Raw genomic sequence first — 17,961 nt, 5'->3', positions numbered from 1 at the left:
CCGAACGTGAACAAATATGCAGTTTACATTTGCCAGTCAAAACAGTTGCTGGCCGTTTGAGCAGAGTGAATCTGTTTATCTCAGGTAAAGTGAGCGCAGATAAAACACATTGGTACAGCCTGTCCATGTCTCTGCATCAATTATCTGTTAAACACCCTTGTTAAGGTGGGTGGTCAGCATTTACTTAAAAATGACTAAAAACACAAGTGACCACCAGGATCATATATGAGTTTTCCGCATATCTTGTGCTGACTCCATTTTCTCTTATTCTAATTCATTAGACTTCAATTAACATGTCATCCCTGCTGTTATGAATCAATAGCTCGTGGTGACAAGTGATGAATTTTTCAGCTTAAAAAGCTAAACATCATTTATTCAAATCACCTGCTAAGGTCTCAGGTGCTAAATGAGTTTACTGAAATGCCTAACGCTCATTTAGACAAATGCTCTCTCATTCTAATGATGAGAACGTTTTGCATTAAGAACGGGGGGGGGATAGGAAGAGAGACGCGCAACAGCAGTTACCTTTTAGTTTTTAGCACCGTAATGTGTTGCTAAATCGATATCAGTCCAGACTGAATGCATGCAGTTGGAGGTAATGCTGGTGTTTTGAGCAGCGGGGTGGAGGAGGCCTGGGGAGTGAATAAATACACTCATACGTTAGACCCAGCTGGAGAAGGAAAAGAACCAGCACTCTGGTGCTCGGGGAACTTGCTGAGATGATCGGCTTCATGGGTGTGTTATGGAGGAAACGTGGCGGGAGAGACAACTAGATGATCACATGGACTAAATATTGTCTGAAGATGATAGCGAAGAGACAGACAGAAAAAACCTTAAGTTCTTGTGCTGGTAACTCGCTAAAAATGTCCAAAAGTCTTTTCCCTTCTAAACAGTCACAAAAAAATGTTATTTCCATCACATCTCATAAATCACCATTTTTCCTGTGGTGGAAATTACATTTTAAACATTTACTGGAATAAAATTGCTGTGTTTCTGAGGCTAATTTAACATCTAGCATTCTATGCACCCTAAATAGACAATTACATCATATTTTGACACTTTTTTTTGCACAAAAAGTGATATTTACCTTAATAAAAAGTACAGTAAACAAATTCTAAATCTGTTAATCATATAAAGCGATCGAGTCTCTTCAGAAAACTTGGACTAAACCACTCAATTCATATGGATTAGTTTTACGATCTTTTTATGAACTTTTTGAAGAATTAAAGTGGTAGTTGCGTAGGCTGATGACAATTTGATGAGTAATTGATGACAATTAATTTTTAATTTTTGGGTGAACTAATCATCTAAGAAAACTCACTGGGTGGGTGGGTAAGTAAGTAAATAAAATAAATATCAACTCACACATCATTTGTGGTAAACGGAAGCTCAAGCATGTTCACTTGACGTGAGAACCAAAGAGGATCATTCTCATGTTATGCAGCACGTTTGAGCTTCAGCAAGAACCAATGAGGTTCATCCTCGTGTTACGCAGCACGTTTGAGCTTCAGCAAGAACCAATGAGGTTCATCCTCGTGTTACGCAGCACGTTTGAGCTTCAGCAAGAACCAATGAGGTTCATCCTTGTGTTACGCAGCACGTTTGAGCTTCAGCAAGAACCAATGAGGTTCATCCTTGTGTTACGCAGCACGTTTGAGCTTCAGCAAGAACCAATGAGGTTCATCCTCGTGTTACGCAGCACGTTTGAGCTTCAGCAAGAACCAATGAGGTTCATTCTCCTGTTACACAGCACGTTTGAGCTTCAGCAAGAACCAATGAGGTTCATTTCTCATGTGTTACGCAGCACGTTTGAGCTTCAGCAAGAACCAATGAGGTTCATTCTCATGTGTTACGCAGCACGTTTGAGCTTCAGCAAGAACCAATGAGGTTCATCCCCATGTTACGCAGCACGTTTGAGCTTCAGCAAGAGGTTTGTTCTCGCGCGTCAAGCCATTTCGGTCAAGCTTCAGTTTATGTTCGCTGATCAATGTTAATATGTGAATAAAAAGCCTAAATTAAATCTGTTCATCATATAAAGCGATTGTGTCTCTTCAGAAAATTTGGACTAAACCGCTCAGTTCATATGGATTAGTTTTACGATCTCTTTATGAACTTTTTGAAGCGTCAAAGTAGTAGTTGCGTAGCTGAGCTAATTTTGGATTTAGATTTATCGGCCAATATATCGGTTATCGGCCAAAATGTCATATCGGTGCATCCCTATTAATTGCGTTTGACCTAGAGATATGGCCAGCAAAAACTTTGGTCATACATGACAACAATGGCTAAAAATGATAGCATGCACATGAATATCAACAATCTCATTTGGAAATCCAGACCTGAAGAGGACTTCTACAAAATATTGTTCTTATTCAGCCACATTTACATCATACAGGCTGTTGAATCACACACTCCAGCCAATTCCTGGCTAAAACTAAGCCAATCCTAACGGAAAAGGCCCTGGTGGTCATTATGAACGCCTCTTCAGTCCATCTAATGGACCATCTCTTTGCTCACTTCACCAAAAACACAAGAGCACATGAATATTTACCACCAAGCAAATCCATTCCATTAATCGGTTTGCAAACGCTTAAATAGCATATCTGTGGCTACTTCTGCAGTGGGGTCATAAATGAACATTCCTGCTTATTAGCATATTCATTTATGCAGCAATTGAGTGTAGCTCATAGGCTGTGACCACCAGCTCCTCTCCTCCCCTATTGGTCAAAAAAGCACATTTATCCAGTGTCCTTTACCAAGCAGGCTTGACGTGCTCAAAAATAGCGTAGAAGGGTGTGATCTGTGATAACGTGTCAAAAGTGCGTGTAAAGATTATTAAAAGAAAAATGTACATTCTGTCATCATTTACTCTCCCTCATTCCATACAACAACAACAACAAAGAACTTTCAAATTAACACTCTTGGTTATTTTTGCGTAAAATCATAAAATGTTACGAATTGTAAAAATTTGTTTTAAAAAAAGTTATACAATACACTCAAAAAACATTCAGGCCTAATATTTAAGATTTATGTATTTTGATTGTATATAAAATTTCCATCTATTTGGATTACACAGTTTTAACAAATCAAACAAATAAACTTAATGTGATGCATATTCAATAATACATTAATGAAATAATAATAATATTGAGATTCATGTAATAGTAGCAATATATCCAGTTTGACTCAAATTCATAAGAACCAGGATTATGTATTACCATTAATAAATCTAATATGATTAAATTCTTAACCAGGTTAACTGCAATATACCCAATTTGCACTGCATCACCTTTATGTACTTTTTATTAATAACCCTGCCGCCGAATTCACAGACGAGGCCTAGTCCCAGACTAAAATGCATGTTTGAACGGTTTTAACTGAAAGCAACTTATTCTGACATATCTTAAAATATCTTAAAATATGCCAGTGCCATTGTTTTGTCTCAAGATTCACACCAGCAATGTGTTTTTTTTGTTTTCTTTTTTTTTTTCTCTCTAAGGCATGTTTATAAAAGCTACTTAAATGTCCTAATTGAACTAGAACCTAATCCTGGCTTAATCTAAACCCTGTTTGTGAAACTGGGCCCTGATGTATTTTATAGCTTTGTGTTAGGAACATACAAAAATTATTTACTGATGTCATTCCAATCATGTTGCTCTCACAAACCTCATTTGTGTATGCACATATTCAAACTCAGGTTTGATGTAAATGACACCTAATTCTTTTGGTTCTCACATGTTCTTAACGCTCAAAGTTTGAATATGCTAAAAGGACGAATGAGATTTGAGAGCTAAAAGATTTTACAGTGAAATTTCAGTCATTTCCACATACTGTACAAAGCTATTGTATGACTTCAGAACTACTTTTATGAACGTTTAATATTTTGAAGAAAAAAACTGATCTAAAAAATACAATCATATCAGAAAAGGAGAAAATGGAGAGAGAGAGAGAGAAAGAGAGAGACCGCAAAAAAGAGACTTGAGCAGAGGACAGGCTGTGATATCTATATTGAGTCCATTTGTGTTTGTTTTTAGGGTGTGTGCACATGATTTTCCAAGTCACTGTCTGTGCTCTGAAATACAGGAAAATTACATGACTCACTTTGAGACAAATGCAGCTGTTTACAAAAGCCTGACAAAAAGGTGACTGAACAGAGGTCTCTCTCTCCCACTCACTCTCTCATCAGAGCCTGATTCATTTAAACTATTCCCAAAAAAAAAACTGAAAGTCATTTTTATAATTCATTTACAAGCAGGCTTCGCCCATTGTTTTGCACGTCCACGTTCGTGTAAACAACGGCGGTTTCCGACATGCAAACAGACGAGAAACCTAATTTATCTTGGCTTGTACGTGGGTCACTTGAGCTTCTGGAGGCCGAGCGAGTCGGTACATAGTCTGCTGACTGTCAGGCTGTCTGAGTCTAGACATTTTTTCAGACCTGCCCTCACGTTTTGCTGAGCTAAGAACAAAGTACACAGAGTACACACACACACACACACAGCTTTCACAGTCTTAATACCAAGGCAGCGGTATTTCGTTCCTATCCCAAAACAAACAAGGCAGTGCATTTCTTTACACTATTTAAATGTTAACAGGCAAGAGCGCAAGCTGAATAGAGCATTCTTTCACTCTGGATACCAGAAACGGCCCAGCCAGACTTTCAAAACACATTCTAATGAAATCATCCAAAAGATAAATAAAAAGCTGCACTTGTTTTCTTTTCTAAGCTCACCTTCCCCTCTTCTTTCTGTTTCTTTTTTTGTAATTGGATTATATGTATATATATATTATTATTTTTTTTGAGTACGGACCAGTGCCATGAGAGCATGAAACTACTGTAAAGCGATTTCTCATTCTCAATTCCTCTCCCCCGATGACATTAATTCAGCTAAAGCCTAAGGCTATAAGGGTTAACACTGGTCACTGTGGGTTTCAACCCAGTTATGTAATGTTATCTTTTTAAGCAGTGAAATATTATAGTTTTATTAATGACAAATGCCAATATGGATATCTAGAGGTTAGGGTCAGTAATGTTCAATTTAATACAATTTAATCACACAAATACGTACTGTACTTTAAAAAAAACCTGTACTTACGCTCCATGATATTTACTCAAAACACACTTAAAAAAAAATGGAAACCATTTGAGAATATCTATTTGAAAACAGAAAATATGCATCATCCAATTTTTAATGGCTGCTGCCGATGCCGATATCAGGGTTGCCTACATATTGCTGATTAATATTACAGTATATGTAGCAAATAATATATACACAAAATTGCTGAATTTAAACAAAAGTATAAATACTTATTTTACACAATAGCTTTCATTAGCAATTTTTTTTCATTCATCGTTTAATTGATACTTTTCTATTCATCAAAATATAAAAAAAATCCTGAAAAATAAACTGCATTACAGTTTCCACAAAAATATTAAGCAGCACAACTGTCTTCATCATTGATAATAATAAGAAATGTTTCTTGAGCACCAAATAAGCATATTAGAATGATTTCTGAAGGATCACGTGACACTGAAGACTGGAGGAATGATGCTGAAAATTCAGCTTTGGCTTCACAGGAATAAATAACTGTTTTCTATTTTAACAATTTTCACAATATTTCATTTTTGATCAAATAAATGCAGCTATAGTGAGCATAAGAGACTTCTTTCAAATGCATTAAAAACATCTTACAGACCTCGAACTTTTGAACGATAGTTTATGTCCATCACTCACTAAACATTACACAAACAAAACACCACTTCTGTTTTTATGTCACACATTTTTAAGGCTCATTTCTTTTATATCAGCAATGCTTTAACATCCCCTCTGACATCATGTTTCCTCTTTCACCCCACCAATCCCCTTCTCTTTCTCTTTTTCTCATCCATTCTCTTCTCTCTTTTGACCACAGATGCTGTGTACTATTAATATCAATAACCCACAAATTCCATTTCCCTGTGCAGAGACAGAGTGAGAGTGAGTGTAGTGACTGAGGAAAGAGCAAAATCTCCCAATACAGATTCACTTCTCTTTTTGTGAGAAAGATCTAATTGGACAGGAGAGCGGAGGCAGATACAGTGTGGTTTGCTCAGAGAGAGAGAGAGAGAGAGAGAGAGAGAGAGAGAGAGAGAGAGAGAGAGAGAGAGAGAGAGAGAGAGAGAGAGAGAGAGAGAGAGAGAGAGAGAGAGAGAGAGAGAGAGAGAGAGAGAGAGAGAGAGAGAGAGAGAGAGAGAGAGAGAGAGAGAGAGAGAGAGAGAGAGAGAGAGAGAGAGAGAGAGAGAGAGAGAGAGAGAGAGAGAGAGAGAGAGAGAGAGAGAGAGAGAGAGAGAGAGAGAGAGAGAGAGAGAGAGAGAGAACGACAGGGATCTGAGATGCATAGTCAGAAATGTAAGAATTTTACTCAGTATTTTTAGCTTGACGAGGAAGAGGGAGAATAAATGCATCGCTTAAAGTCTGTGAACACTCACCCATGAACATAACCCAGTGCTCCGCAAGCCAAATCCAAACAACTCCAGCGTCCCACACTTTGATCCACACTATAACAAAAGTCCTCTCTTCACCAGCTGCCTCTTTATCAAGTTGTAAGTGAGGTGCGAGCAGTGTGCAACCGGCAGCCTTGCCCCCGTTCACGCTCTCTGGCTCACACACACATGCACTCTGGTCTCGGGGGCTGGAGGTATGTGGACTAAACACAACAAAAGCCTGAGTCGAAGATTGAATATGCAGGAAGAGGGCCTCCGTTTGCATAAACACAAACACTCAGCAAATGAAGGGCTGGCACCGATCGCACCAGTGCCTGCTGGGAAACGCATACCTGTCCCGTCTTGGCCCTGGACTACTTTAATCAAACTACAGCTGAGGAGAAATGGACTACAGTGGAGATAAACTCAAATTGTTTGGTTTGATGATTCCCAAAGGAGTAAGTGCATTATTTTTACTTCATTTGGGAAACATTTATCAACTATACCTTATCATATTTCATTCTAGTTCTGCAACAAAAAGTTCTTTAAATTTAGAATCAATTTTTCCAGCAAGCTTCAGTTCTTAATTTTGTAAATTCTTAAAAACAAATTGATTACATCTTATAGTTCCAATTTCTCCACTCCCCAGGGTTCTTTACTCAATTTTAAAGGACGCATTACGCCAAAAAGGTTATATATAAGGAGAAAATGTCTTAAATAATTGCACAATCCTTTCATTTATTTGAAAGATTATTTCAATTATTTGTACTGATAAAGTATGTTATAAGCTGTTCAACTCATAAAAAAAAAAAAAAAAAAAAAAAAAAGATTTGTTTAACTAATCCATAATAATGCCATTATGGGAACCCCTAAAAGTTCTATAAACTGACATAACCCTTTAAGATTCTATATAGAACCTTCTTTCTGCATCGGATGTTTCCAATTTTCTTGCAAACTTAAAACCTTACAAATTTGAATGAAAACAACTTTTGACAAAGGTGGAGGTGAAAAGGACAGTGCAGTTCAGTAACGCTGTGCTTTACTTCTTGCAGCTCTCCCCCTCTCTCGACTTTAAAGTGGCTGTTGAGAAATGTAACATCACATGATCGATGGTAAGCTGAGCAATCACGACTCATTCCTGCAAAGAATCCCGAGCCTGACACTCATTCATAAACGCACTTACATGTGTGACTTTAACAACTCGCTTAAAAAAAAAAAAAAAGAGCAGAGAGCGAAAAACTTAGGAGGAGAGATAGAGAAAGATGGGGAGAGAAAAGGGAAAGGGAACGGGATTGACGGATGAGGTGAGTGAGGAAGGGGAAAAAACAGAGAGAGCACAGAAAGGACCTCCAGAAAATAAACAGGGTGTCTTGTTTCAAAGGCGAGGGGGACACACAGGCATTCCATTGTTCAAGCCAATTATCAGAGGCAAATAATAACAGCAGATGGATCCAGCGAGGCCAAAGAACGAGTGAGTGAGAAGTGGAGAGCTGCAGAACAGATGATGAAATGTGAGAGAGGAGGAGGAGGAGGAGGAGGAGGAGGAGGAGGGGTCAGACTACTCCGGTCCTAAAGTCCCAAACCAGATGTGGACGGGGACGGTGCACAAACACAAACTTTCACCACAAACACAAGATGATTTGAAGCTAGAAATGTCTAGTTAAAAGCTCTATGACATATATTAATCTTTTTATTATTTAATGATTCAATTAATATTGCTAGAATTTATTAATTTGTTTTTTTGGCAATTTTTGCTTCACAGAAAACGGCAGAGAGAAATGCAAGAATGCAATTGGGACATGATCGAGATTCAAACCTGCATTTTCCACATAAACTTTCCACACCAACAAACAAAACTGTTCCACAAATATGACGATAAGATGATGACTTTAAGCTAAAAGTATTAAGTGCATTAACTACTGTTGCTTTTATTATTACGTTTATCACCATAACTAGAAGGCCACAGCTTCACTTTGAAATAGTTAGTTATCTGAATTACACAAATTAACTCTGTTCACATTTACTTAATATTTCTCAACTAGATCTCATTGCTCATTCTAGTTATCCTACAAAAAGAACTGCATTAACCTGTAACAAATTGCATCTGATCATTCCAGTTTTTCCAACAAGCTTCAGTTTTTAATTTTGTAAATTTGATGATAAATGATTTTTTTTTATATATATATATATAAAAAAAATGATTTAAGCCTGATTACATTTTATATAGTTTAAATTTCTCCTATAATCTTCGGTTTTTTATTTCATAAAAAAAATTAAGCCTGATTACATTTTGTATAGTTTCAATTTCTCCTATAATCTTCGTTTTTTTATTTCATAAAAAATAAATAAAATCCGAATTTGCTAATGAGATGAGTTATTCTGTTGAATCGAAATTGCATAATTGTATTGCATCAAAAAGTTGCTTTTGCTTTGAGCTATTGAGCAAAGGCTGTGTGTTATATGGAGAGTATTTCTCTGTTTTTTGTTTTGTTTTTTTGGTGTATTTTATTAGCAGCAGAGCTACAGGGAAGAGCATCTGAAGCGAGAGGAACGGGCAACTCAATATGCTGAAGGATGTGTCATATCGCTGCTCAACTGACAGCCCAAGTGTGTGCGTACGGGGAGAGGGGGGGCTTTTTCAGCCTAAAACAAAACGCATCCTCAATGTGCCCCTGTCAAGGGTGGGAGATGCCTTCAGATAGTGGCACAAAAGATCAACCGTTCCTTTTCAGCCGAGAGAAAAGAAAGAAAGTTTTCATTTCATTAACTCAAGACTAAAGCGTAATTATCTCCCTATGGGCCGCAATCACCAAAAGAAGGATAATAGAACTGAAAGCACTTTCCACTCCACTCATCTAAGCGGTTCTTTTCTTCTTCTCTCTCTTTTTTTTCCACTTGTTTTTTCTTCTCCGCCCTCAGATGAGATTAACCAATCGAATAATGGCAACAGATTGCGGGGGCAAGAGGAAAATACAACTTTCAGAATGGTGTCTGTATGAGAGCTTTAAAGATCCGCCGTTATCTGGCTTAGTGTTCTTCTACTTGTCAGCGAAATGGTTTCCTTTCCTTTCGTCTGGCATCTCTGTTCCTCTTTATCTCTCTCTCGCTGACTTTGGAAAGGGGTGGAGGAAAAACGGGGTGAGGGAGGTTAGCCCACTAAGTCGCCCTGGCTCTGCCTAAAAATGAGCAATTTCACAAATTCGAGATTAGAATCAGATAAAATGCAAACATTTTATAAGTGTATAATTTTTCTCAATTACTACCAGACTGCTACTTAAAGGTGCTTGTAGCGCTAGCCCTAAGTTAAGTCTCTCAAGGGTTCGCAACCAGAAACACAGAGCAGGCCCTGGATTTAATTAGCTTATGAAAATAATTGCCATTAACACTACTCTGAAATGGTTTGGCGCACCACGCGGCGACAGGAAGAGAAAATCTCTCACTTCTGGACGGAGACAAAGAAATAGTCGCTTGGCCTGCCAATTTCCTTTTTTTCGCACTGTTTTGTGCACTGACACAGAGGTCGAGTTAATTAGACTATTGTCATTTTAATCAGGACAGCTTCTCGGTCAGCATTCCCGCAAAGAGAGAGCGTACGCATGTCGACGGCACGCTCAGGGCCTCTGCTCGGTGTGTGTGTGCGCCGGTTCTGAGCTCGCTTCGCTAATGAGCCACGCCACAGAAACAAAGCCCCCGAAGGACCACCGGGGGAAACTCCTCGCCCTTCTCTCTGCTCACTTCTCTGTTCATTTGAAAATAATTTAAATATCTAATATTTGAAATCATTTGCTTCTCCTTGGCTATCTGATATTGAATGGCAAGTCTTTCATGTCGCCTTTATTATGTTCATAAACCGGCATTAAAATTCAGAACTATCATTACAAGTGGCTATATTTATTGTAGCAACTATCATTTCAGTCCAAACCATGGATTGTTTTCAGATAACTATGAATATTTAATTCTGACAAGACATTGTTATGTAAAAATATCCACAATGAGAGCTGCCGCACCATGAATAAATAAATTCCATCCAAACAGTCAAAGAAACAGGATGTTTTGTACATTTACATTGTACAATAACTCATAACTCCACTGAATTTTGATATTAAAATCTTTGTTCACATTTAATATGTTTAATTACGATGTGCACCATAAAGGCAAAACCTTCAAATGGCAACATCCTATAATCACACATTGCCTAAAACAACTAGATCTCAAAAAAACTGCTTTAGGTTGACTTCTTGATTTGAATACGCCTCCACAGGACATCATCGGTTTTGTTCATCTCCATGTACCCACTATGTATCATATGGGTGATATGATGTCATCTAACCTTGGTATTTAACCCTTAAATGCATGAATGTTTCGCAAATCATTTTTACATATTCGGGTCTTTAGCGACCCGGATCTATATCTAACACGGAAGGATCACGGATGGAGTAATACAAAACTCTCCTGATATTATAGTAACAATTACAGAAGAATAAAATAAAGCATATTTTGGAGGTTTCAGTTTGAGCAGATACCATCATAACTGTCCTCATCACAGCTCATTTCCCAGTACATTCGGCATCTGGATCATATTCGATTTTGATCGCTGACAGCTTCTTCAGCAGATCCACCATCAAGTGACAGTGACACTAATATTTGAATGTGTTCAGTACTTGCTCTGCAGTAAATCGCTGAGACATATCAAGTTTTGCTGATGATACTTCCTATTTGTTTGTTTTCTGCCTGCGGTAACTATGAGTGTGTGTATCAGACAAGGGGAATTGCACTTATTCAGTCATCAAAGATTCAATTATTGTTGTGCAGAAAAAAATATATACTTGCACTCTTACACACCTTGGATCGTTAGCAACCCTATACTGTATTTGGATGAATGGGAAAATGTGTTTAAGGGTTAAACATATTCAGTTAACTCTCTTGGTTGCAATCATGTATAAATCAAGCTTCCAAATGAAAAAAAAACATCAAATGTCATCTCCCCCTCAGTACAAACTTCATTTAGGTCTTTAGCCGTCCAACATAGAGCCGAATTAGTCTAATTTGCATGTAGCTGGAAAAATTATTCTCATTTATTTCTTAAACTCGAGATGAAAATGAAATGGCTCTATCTTAATTTGGAATTTTCTTGCCATTTATCATCTTGCAGATAGTTCATAGTTTTATCATTCATCATAAATATTTCAGGCAGTGTTAATATTAATTTGATCAGATATTAATTACTCAAAAAGCAAGTAAAAATCAATTATTCAACAAAAGGAATGATCAGTGGAGCTGATGGGAGATTTTTAAAGCAGCTTTAAAAGAGCAATCGAGATCCTTCCCTCGTTATTGGTTTATATGGTTAACAAAACAACGACAGTATGCTTAAAGCATAAATCAGACTGTCAACATTACGGATATGATTGTAAAACTTGTTAATTTACACTAAGGTCACAAGACCAGCACAATCAAATGCTATTAGTTGATTCACTGTGACGTGCTGCACCTCTACTGGGGAATATCATGCATTACGTGAATAATTTAGAACCTAATTTGAATGCCAAACTCCTCCCCACTGGACACTTACAGATTCACACCATTCAAGTAAAACTTAGGGTAGATTAATCTCCTTCCACAGTCCATAGCAGGCTAAATCACTATGATTATTGCTCATCTTGTGGGTTAGGGGATGTTCTAAACCTCTATAATAAGCTTCAATGTGTAACTAGTGCTGACTGATATGTGCATGAATTGTACCTCAAATCATGCGGCTATTACATTACAAAATTTGACAATTTTACCCTTGTAGACAATAAAATTGATTTATTTTAAAAGCCTAAAATGCCATAGCAACCACCCAAAACACCCTAAGTTTCATTTTATTTTGAAAATGTTTTTAAAAACATATTGTTCCATTGCCAAATATTATATAGTTTTCCTATAAGAAATTCCTTCTGCAACATAACATGACTACAATTATTTCATTGAAATTGAAGTTGATAAGATAAATGACTACATCAAGTGGCTGGACTATGACATTAGCTTTAAACAGTGTTCTGAGGCAGCTCTTTCCCTTCAATTATTCATCTCTACGTTATTGCAAAGCACCTAGAAAAGAATTAAAAACCGCTGATTCCTCCTAATTAAAACTCTCGCTGATACTCGCTACAGATGTCTTAGATTTCTCTGGTAATCTTTCACTGTGTTTAACCCTGTCAAACATTCAGCGAGCCTATTTTTTCCCAGTCTTCCTCCATCTCTTAACCCCCTTTATTTCTCCTGTCTATCCGTCCCATCCCCAGCACATTCTGTCTTGTCTCTATCTTTCCTACTAAATCACCACTTGATGTTTCTTAATTTATTCCACTCTTTCTCTCCTTTATCCCCCTCTCTTTCCCTCCCACTCATGGACACACACTCTCACATACACTGTGAAGAGGGGGGTGGTGTGTTTTCTTTGGGTGAAACGTACGTTACTGTGTGAGAGAGGAGACTTTAAATAAACATCAGCACAGCATGGCCACAATAGAGTCTTTTGTGTTGAAATGTGGAGAGAAATGATGATGTTTTAAGGGCCATTTTCAGCGCCGCAGCAACGTGGACACAACTCTCAAGCAGGTTTATTCACTCAAAAATGATCATTCTGTCATCCTTTACTCACCCTCATGTCGTTCCAAACCTGTATGATGCACTTTCTTCTATGGAACACAACAGGAGAAATGCTGAAGACCGAAGACCATGCAATTACAATAAAGGACTTTCAAGCTTTGAAAAAGAACACAAAATCACCATAAGCATCACAAAGGTTATCCATACAGTATGGCTAATATGATATATTCTTTGTGTGAGAAGCTTTTAAGAAAATGTATAACCACTGGAACTGAATTGAGTCATTGAAATGAACGCCAGAACAAATAATTTTGCTTTGTGAATGAATCATTAATAGATTAACTTAAAAGATTCAAATGAATCATTCAAGAATTTAATATTGCTACATCTCTGATGAAAGCATCAAGAAATGCTACACAGGATGTGAAGATTTTCAGTGAAAAACTATTGAAATGCTGACATTTTATGGTGCTTTTCCATAATTGTTCACTCTTAAACACTCCACTGTAGTTACATGGAAAAGAGCATGGTAAACAGTCTTCAAAATATCCCTGTTTTCTGAGGAAGAAAGCAAATCATACAGGTTTGGAACTACATGTGGGTCAGTAAATTATGACAACCTTCTTTTTTGCTCCATTAAATTCCAAATGCAACTGAATCAAAACTCCACAAAGTAAAAAAAAAAGAAAAAAAAGTGTCTTAATATTTAAAAAAAAAAAAAAAAAAAAAAAATGTATACAAAAATGCACTTATAACCACTGTACATTGCTTTAAAACACAAGCCAATACTTTAACTAGTTTCCATTAAAGAACTTACCAGTATTCATATGTAGCCTCAACACTTCCAACACCTTTATCTCCCGCTATTCTGAGAAATGGCCGTATCCGTTTCTGCTTCCCATCGGCCAGCCTTCGCTCTTTGTTCCAACACAATCCACACCAACAAATAACACTCTATGCAAAGTAATGCCTGCAAATTGTTTTGGATCCATATTTGAATATTTAAATGCTTCACTTTAGATCTAGATATAAGGCAGCAATTTCCATACGAGTATGAAGCAGGTACACACACTACATGATAGCGGTTTGTCATTTCTTTCCTGCCTGACAAAGATCAATCAGATACATACTAAACAGTCACAATTCCTATTACTGTGACATCATTTTTTAGAAACACTAAGGTCACCAAACTAACACAATAAGTGCCCAAAGTATGAAGTAAGTGTTGTAGGTACAAGGATCAAAACAGCCACCCACACTACGCCATTTAACCAAATTGGATGCGTTGATAATAGTACATTTACATATAGCATAACTGCAAGCTCTGGGTGATTATTGTCGAAAACCAGCCTAGAGACACACATGAATTTAACACAGGTTGCTTACAAGAGCGTCTGAAAAAACTCCGATGTGGGTCAACACTGCAAGGTCAAATTAGCAGTTGAAGTTGGCAAATAGATTCAGGGCCCATCATCCCATCCAGCTTAGCATTTAAACACCCTCATCAGGTCAACAAGAACGATGCACGTCCGTTGTTCTCCTTGGTTATGGAAGGCCAAGCTATTTGCTTAAAAAGATGGACAGATTATTCCGGAAGGATCGTAATCCTGGGCCCAAGCGTGCCGGCTAGCGTTTGTTACTTTGTGCGGCTGGCAAAAAAAAAAAAGGCGAGCTGGATTTTCAGATTTTGAGAAGGACAAGATGAGAGATGCTTTGATCTTTTGAGTTTGAGAGGGAGATACTGACTCGGTGCTGTCTATCTGTCTCTAAAGAAAAAATATGACTGAATATCTTGCAAAAAATGTCAGAATAAGTGTGTGAAGATGATGAACATATTTTTTTGGGAAAAGATATGGTCCTTAAAATTTGATATATTAATAGAGTGTATTGTTAAGTTTCTTTTTATTTTAATAATTTGGATATATATAGTGAGGAAAATAAGTATTTGAACACCCTGCTATTTTGCAAGTTCTCCCACTTGGAAATCATGGAGGGGTCTGAAATTGTCATCGTAGGTGCATGTCCACTGTGAGAGACATAATCTAAAAAAAAATAAAAAATCCAGAAATCGCAATGTATGATTTTTTAACTATTTATTTGTATGATACAGCTGCAAATAAGTATTTGAACACCTGTCTATCAGCTAGAATTCTGACCCTCAAAGACCTGTTAGTCTGCCTTTAAAATGTCCACCTCCACTCCATTTATTATCCTAAATTAGATGCACCTGTTTGAGGTCGTTAGCTGCATAAAGACACCTGTCCACCCCATACAATCAGTAAGAATCCAACTACTAACATGGCCAAGACCAAAGAGCTGTCCCAAAGACACTAGAGACAAAATTGTACACCTCCACAAGGATGGAAAGGGCTACGGGGAAATTGCCAAGCAGCTTGGTGAAAAAAGGTCCACTGTTGGAGCAATCATTAGAAAATGGAAGAAGCTAAACATGACTGTCAATCTCCCTCGGACTGGGGCTCCATGCAAGATCTCACCTCGTGGGGTCTCAATGATCCTAAGAAAGGTGAGAAATAAACCCAGAACTACACAGGAGGAGCTGGTCAATGACCTGAAAAGAGCTGGGACCACCGTTTCCAAGGTTACTGTTGGTAATACACTAAGACGTCATGGTTTGAAATCATGCATGGCACGGAAGGTTCCCCTGCTTAAACCAGCACATGTCAAGACCCGTCTTAAGTTTGCCAATGACCATTTGGATGATCCAGAGGAGTCATGGGAGAAAGTCATGTGGTCAGATGAGACCAAAATAGAACTTTTTGGTCATAATTCCACTAAACGTGTTTGGAGGAAGAAGAATGATGAGTACCATCCCAAGAACACCATCCCTACTGTGAAGCATGGGGGTGGTAGCATCATGCTTTGGGGGTGTTTTTCTGCACATGGGACAGGGCGACTGCACTGTATTAAGGAGAGGATGACCGGGGCCATGTATTGCGAGATTTTGGGGAACAACCTCCTTCCCTCAGTTAGAGCATTGAAGATGGGTCGAGGCTGGGTCTTCCAACATGACAATGACCCGAAGCACACAGCCAGGATAACCAAGGAGTGGCTCTGTAAGAAGCATATCAAGGTTCTGGCGTGGCCTAGCCAGTCTCCAGACCTAAACCCAATAGAGAATCTTTGGAGGGAGCTCAAACTCCGTGACTGATCTAGAGAAGATCTGTGTGGAGGAGTGGGCCAAAATCCCTCCTGCAGTGTGTGCAAACCTGGTGAAAAACTAAAGGAAACGTTTGACCTCTGTAATTGCAAACAAAGGCTACTGTACCAAATATTAACATTGATTTTCTCAGGTGTTCAAATACTTATTTGCAGCTGTATCATACAAATAAATAGTTAAAAAATCATACATTGTGATTTCTGGATTTTTTTTTTTAGATTATGTCTCTCACAGTGGACATGCACCTACGATGACAATTTCAGACCCCTCCATGATTTCTAAGTGGGAGAACTTGCAAAATAGCAGGGTGTTCAAATACTTATTTTCCTCACTGTATATATATATATATATAACCTTTTTTTACTAATGATTTAATTAGTGTGCTTAAACAAACATACATATATAGATATATCCATTCTTTATATATATATATATATATATATTAACACACACATACATGCATATATTTTGACGTAAAAAAAAAAAAAAAACAACACACTGAAGCAATCAGACATTTATATAAAATTATCCAATATGCCTCATGTTTAATTGGCATGGAGAAAACCAGCCATATCTTTAAACGAGAACAAAGCTCTGAATATGACTGGGTGAGAAAAGAAAGAAAGATACACAGAAAACGGAAGGGGGAGGGAAATGGCACTGAGGCAGGATTATATGGCAGGATTTGGCAGAGGCCTATATGATGCCAGCGAAGGTGTCACTAATCTTTACGTGACCCAAGGGGAGAGAGAGCGCGAGACAGAGAGAGAAACTATCTGCTTCTTTAGATTCCGGGTGCTGTGACTCATCTGTTGCTTGTCACATTGGGTTTCGAGCGTCCGCGAGGCAGTCATGACCCCGAGCAGCACCCGCGTCCTCCGTCTGTGTATTTACAAACAGAGACAGGGCACAAACAGGCTGGGGTGAGTCGCTTTGGCAGAGCTGCGTGAAGCAGGGGCGTATAACACCACCGAGCAGAGGGAGAGAGGGGGAGGACAGATGGGATTGACCCTTATGTCACCATTCTGGACAAAATGACATTGCCAATGTGTGCGCGTAGAAAAAAAAAAGACTGCAATCTCAAAACTACTAAAAACGAGACAACGTGACAGTAACTAAATTAAATTAGTTAGTTCTAATTAAATGCAAGATGTTGAAAAAATTTACCAAAAAATATAAAAAAGTTATTTCACCTGAAGTGAATAAAGTGAACAGTTTTGCTAATGACTTAATAAGTTTGCTTAAACACACATATACATATAGATATAACCTTTTAAAAGTGTGGTGTCAGTAATTTAATTTAATTTTATTTTTTTAAAAGCAACAGCAAGGACACATTAAGAATAATTGTATTTATTTAAAAGTGCGAGTAAAGAGATTTATCATGTTACAAAAAAGATTTCAAATAAAATTCTTTAAGAGTTTCTATTCTATTTACATTTTTATTTCTATAAAAATAATGCATCATGGTTTCAACAAAAATGTAAAGCAACATTCATAATAAGAAGAAATGCTTGAGCAGCCAAATCAACATGTGACGCTGAAGACTGGAGGATTGATGCTGAAAAATCAGCTTTGCCATCACAGGAATAAATTACACTTTAAATGATATTAAAATAGAAAACAGTTATTTTAAATTGTGATAATATTTCACAATATTACTGTATTTTTATCAAATAATTGCAGCCTTGGAAAGCACAAGAGTCTTTCAAAAATAAAAAAACTTACC

The 17,961-nt window shown here is 37.6% G+C and overlaps 1 protein-coding gene across 8 annotated transcripts in view; it reads right to left on the bottom strand.

Annotated features, from left to right (window-relative positions):
* The window catches only part of foxp1b (forkhead box P1b), a 196,968-nt gene that overhangs the window by 128,654 nt on the left and 50,353 nt on the right, over window positions 1–17,961 (bottom strand). Inside the window, exon 1 of one of the 8 annotated variants that reach the window (XM_084129450.1) lies at window positions 6,467–6,652. The exons of the other annotated variants lie outside the window; for them this stretch is intronic. The gene's annotated coding sequence lies outside the window, so the exon portion shown is untranslated. Of the gene's footprint in view, window positions 1–6,466; window positions 6,653–17,961 lie in introns of those variants that run through there. 8 annotated transcript variants of the gene reach the window in all.

Source organism: Abramis brama, assembly GCF_963993115.1.
Source record: "Abramis brama genome assembly, chromosome: 11".
Taxonomy (NCBI): domain Eukaryota; kingdom Metazoa; phylum Chordata; class Actinopteri; order Cypriniformes; family Leuciscidae; genus Abramis; species Abramis brama.
The sequence above is the reverse complement of the archived record's forward strand: the minus strand, read 5'-3'. Positions and strand labels throughout refer to the sequence as shown.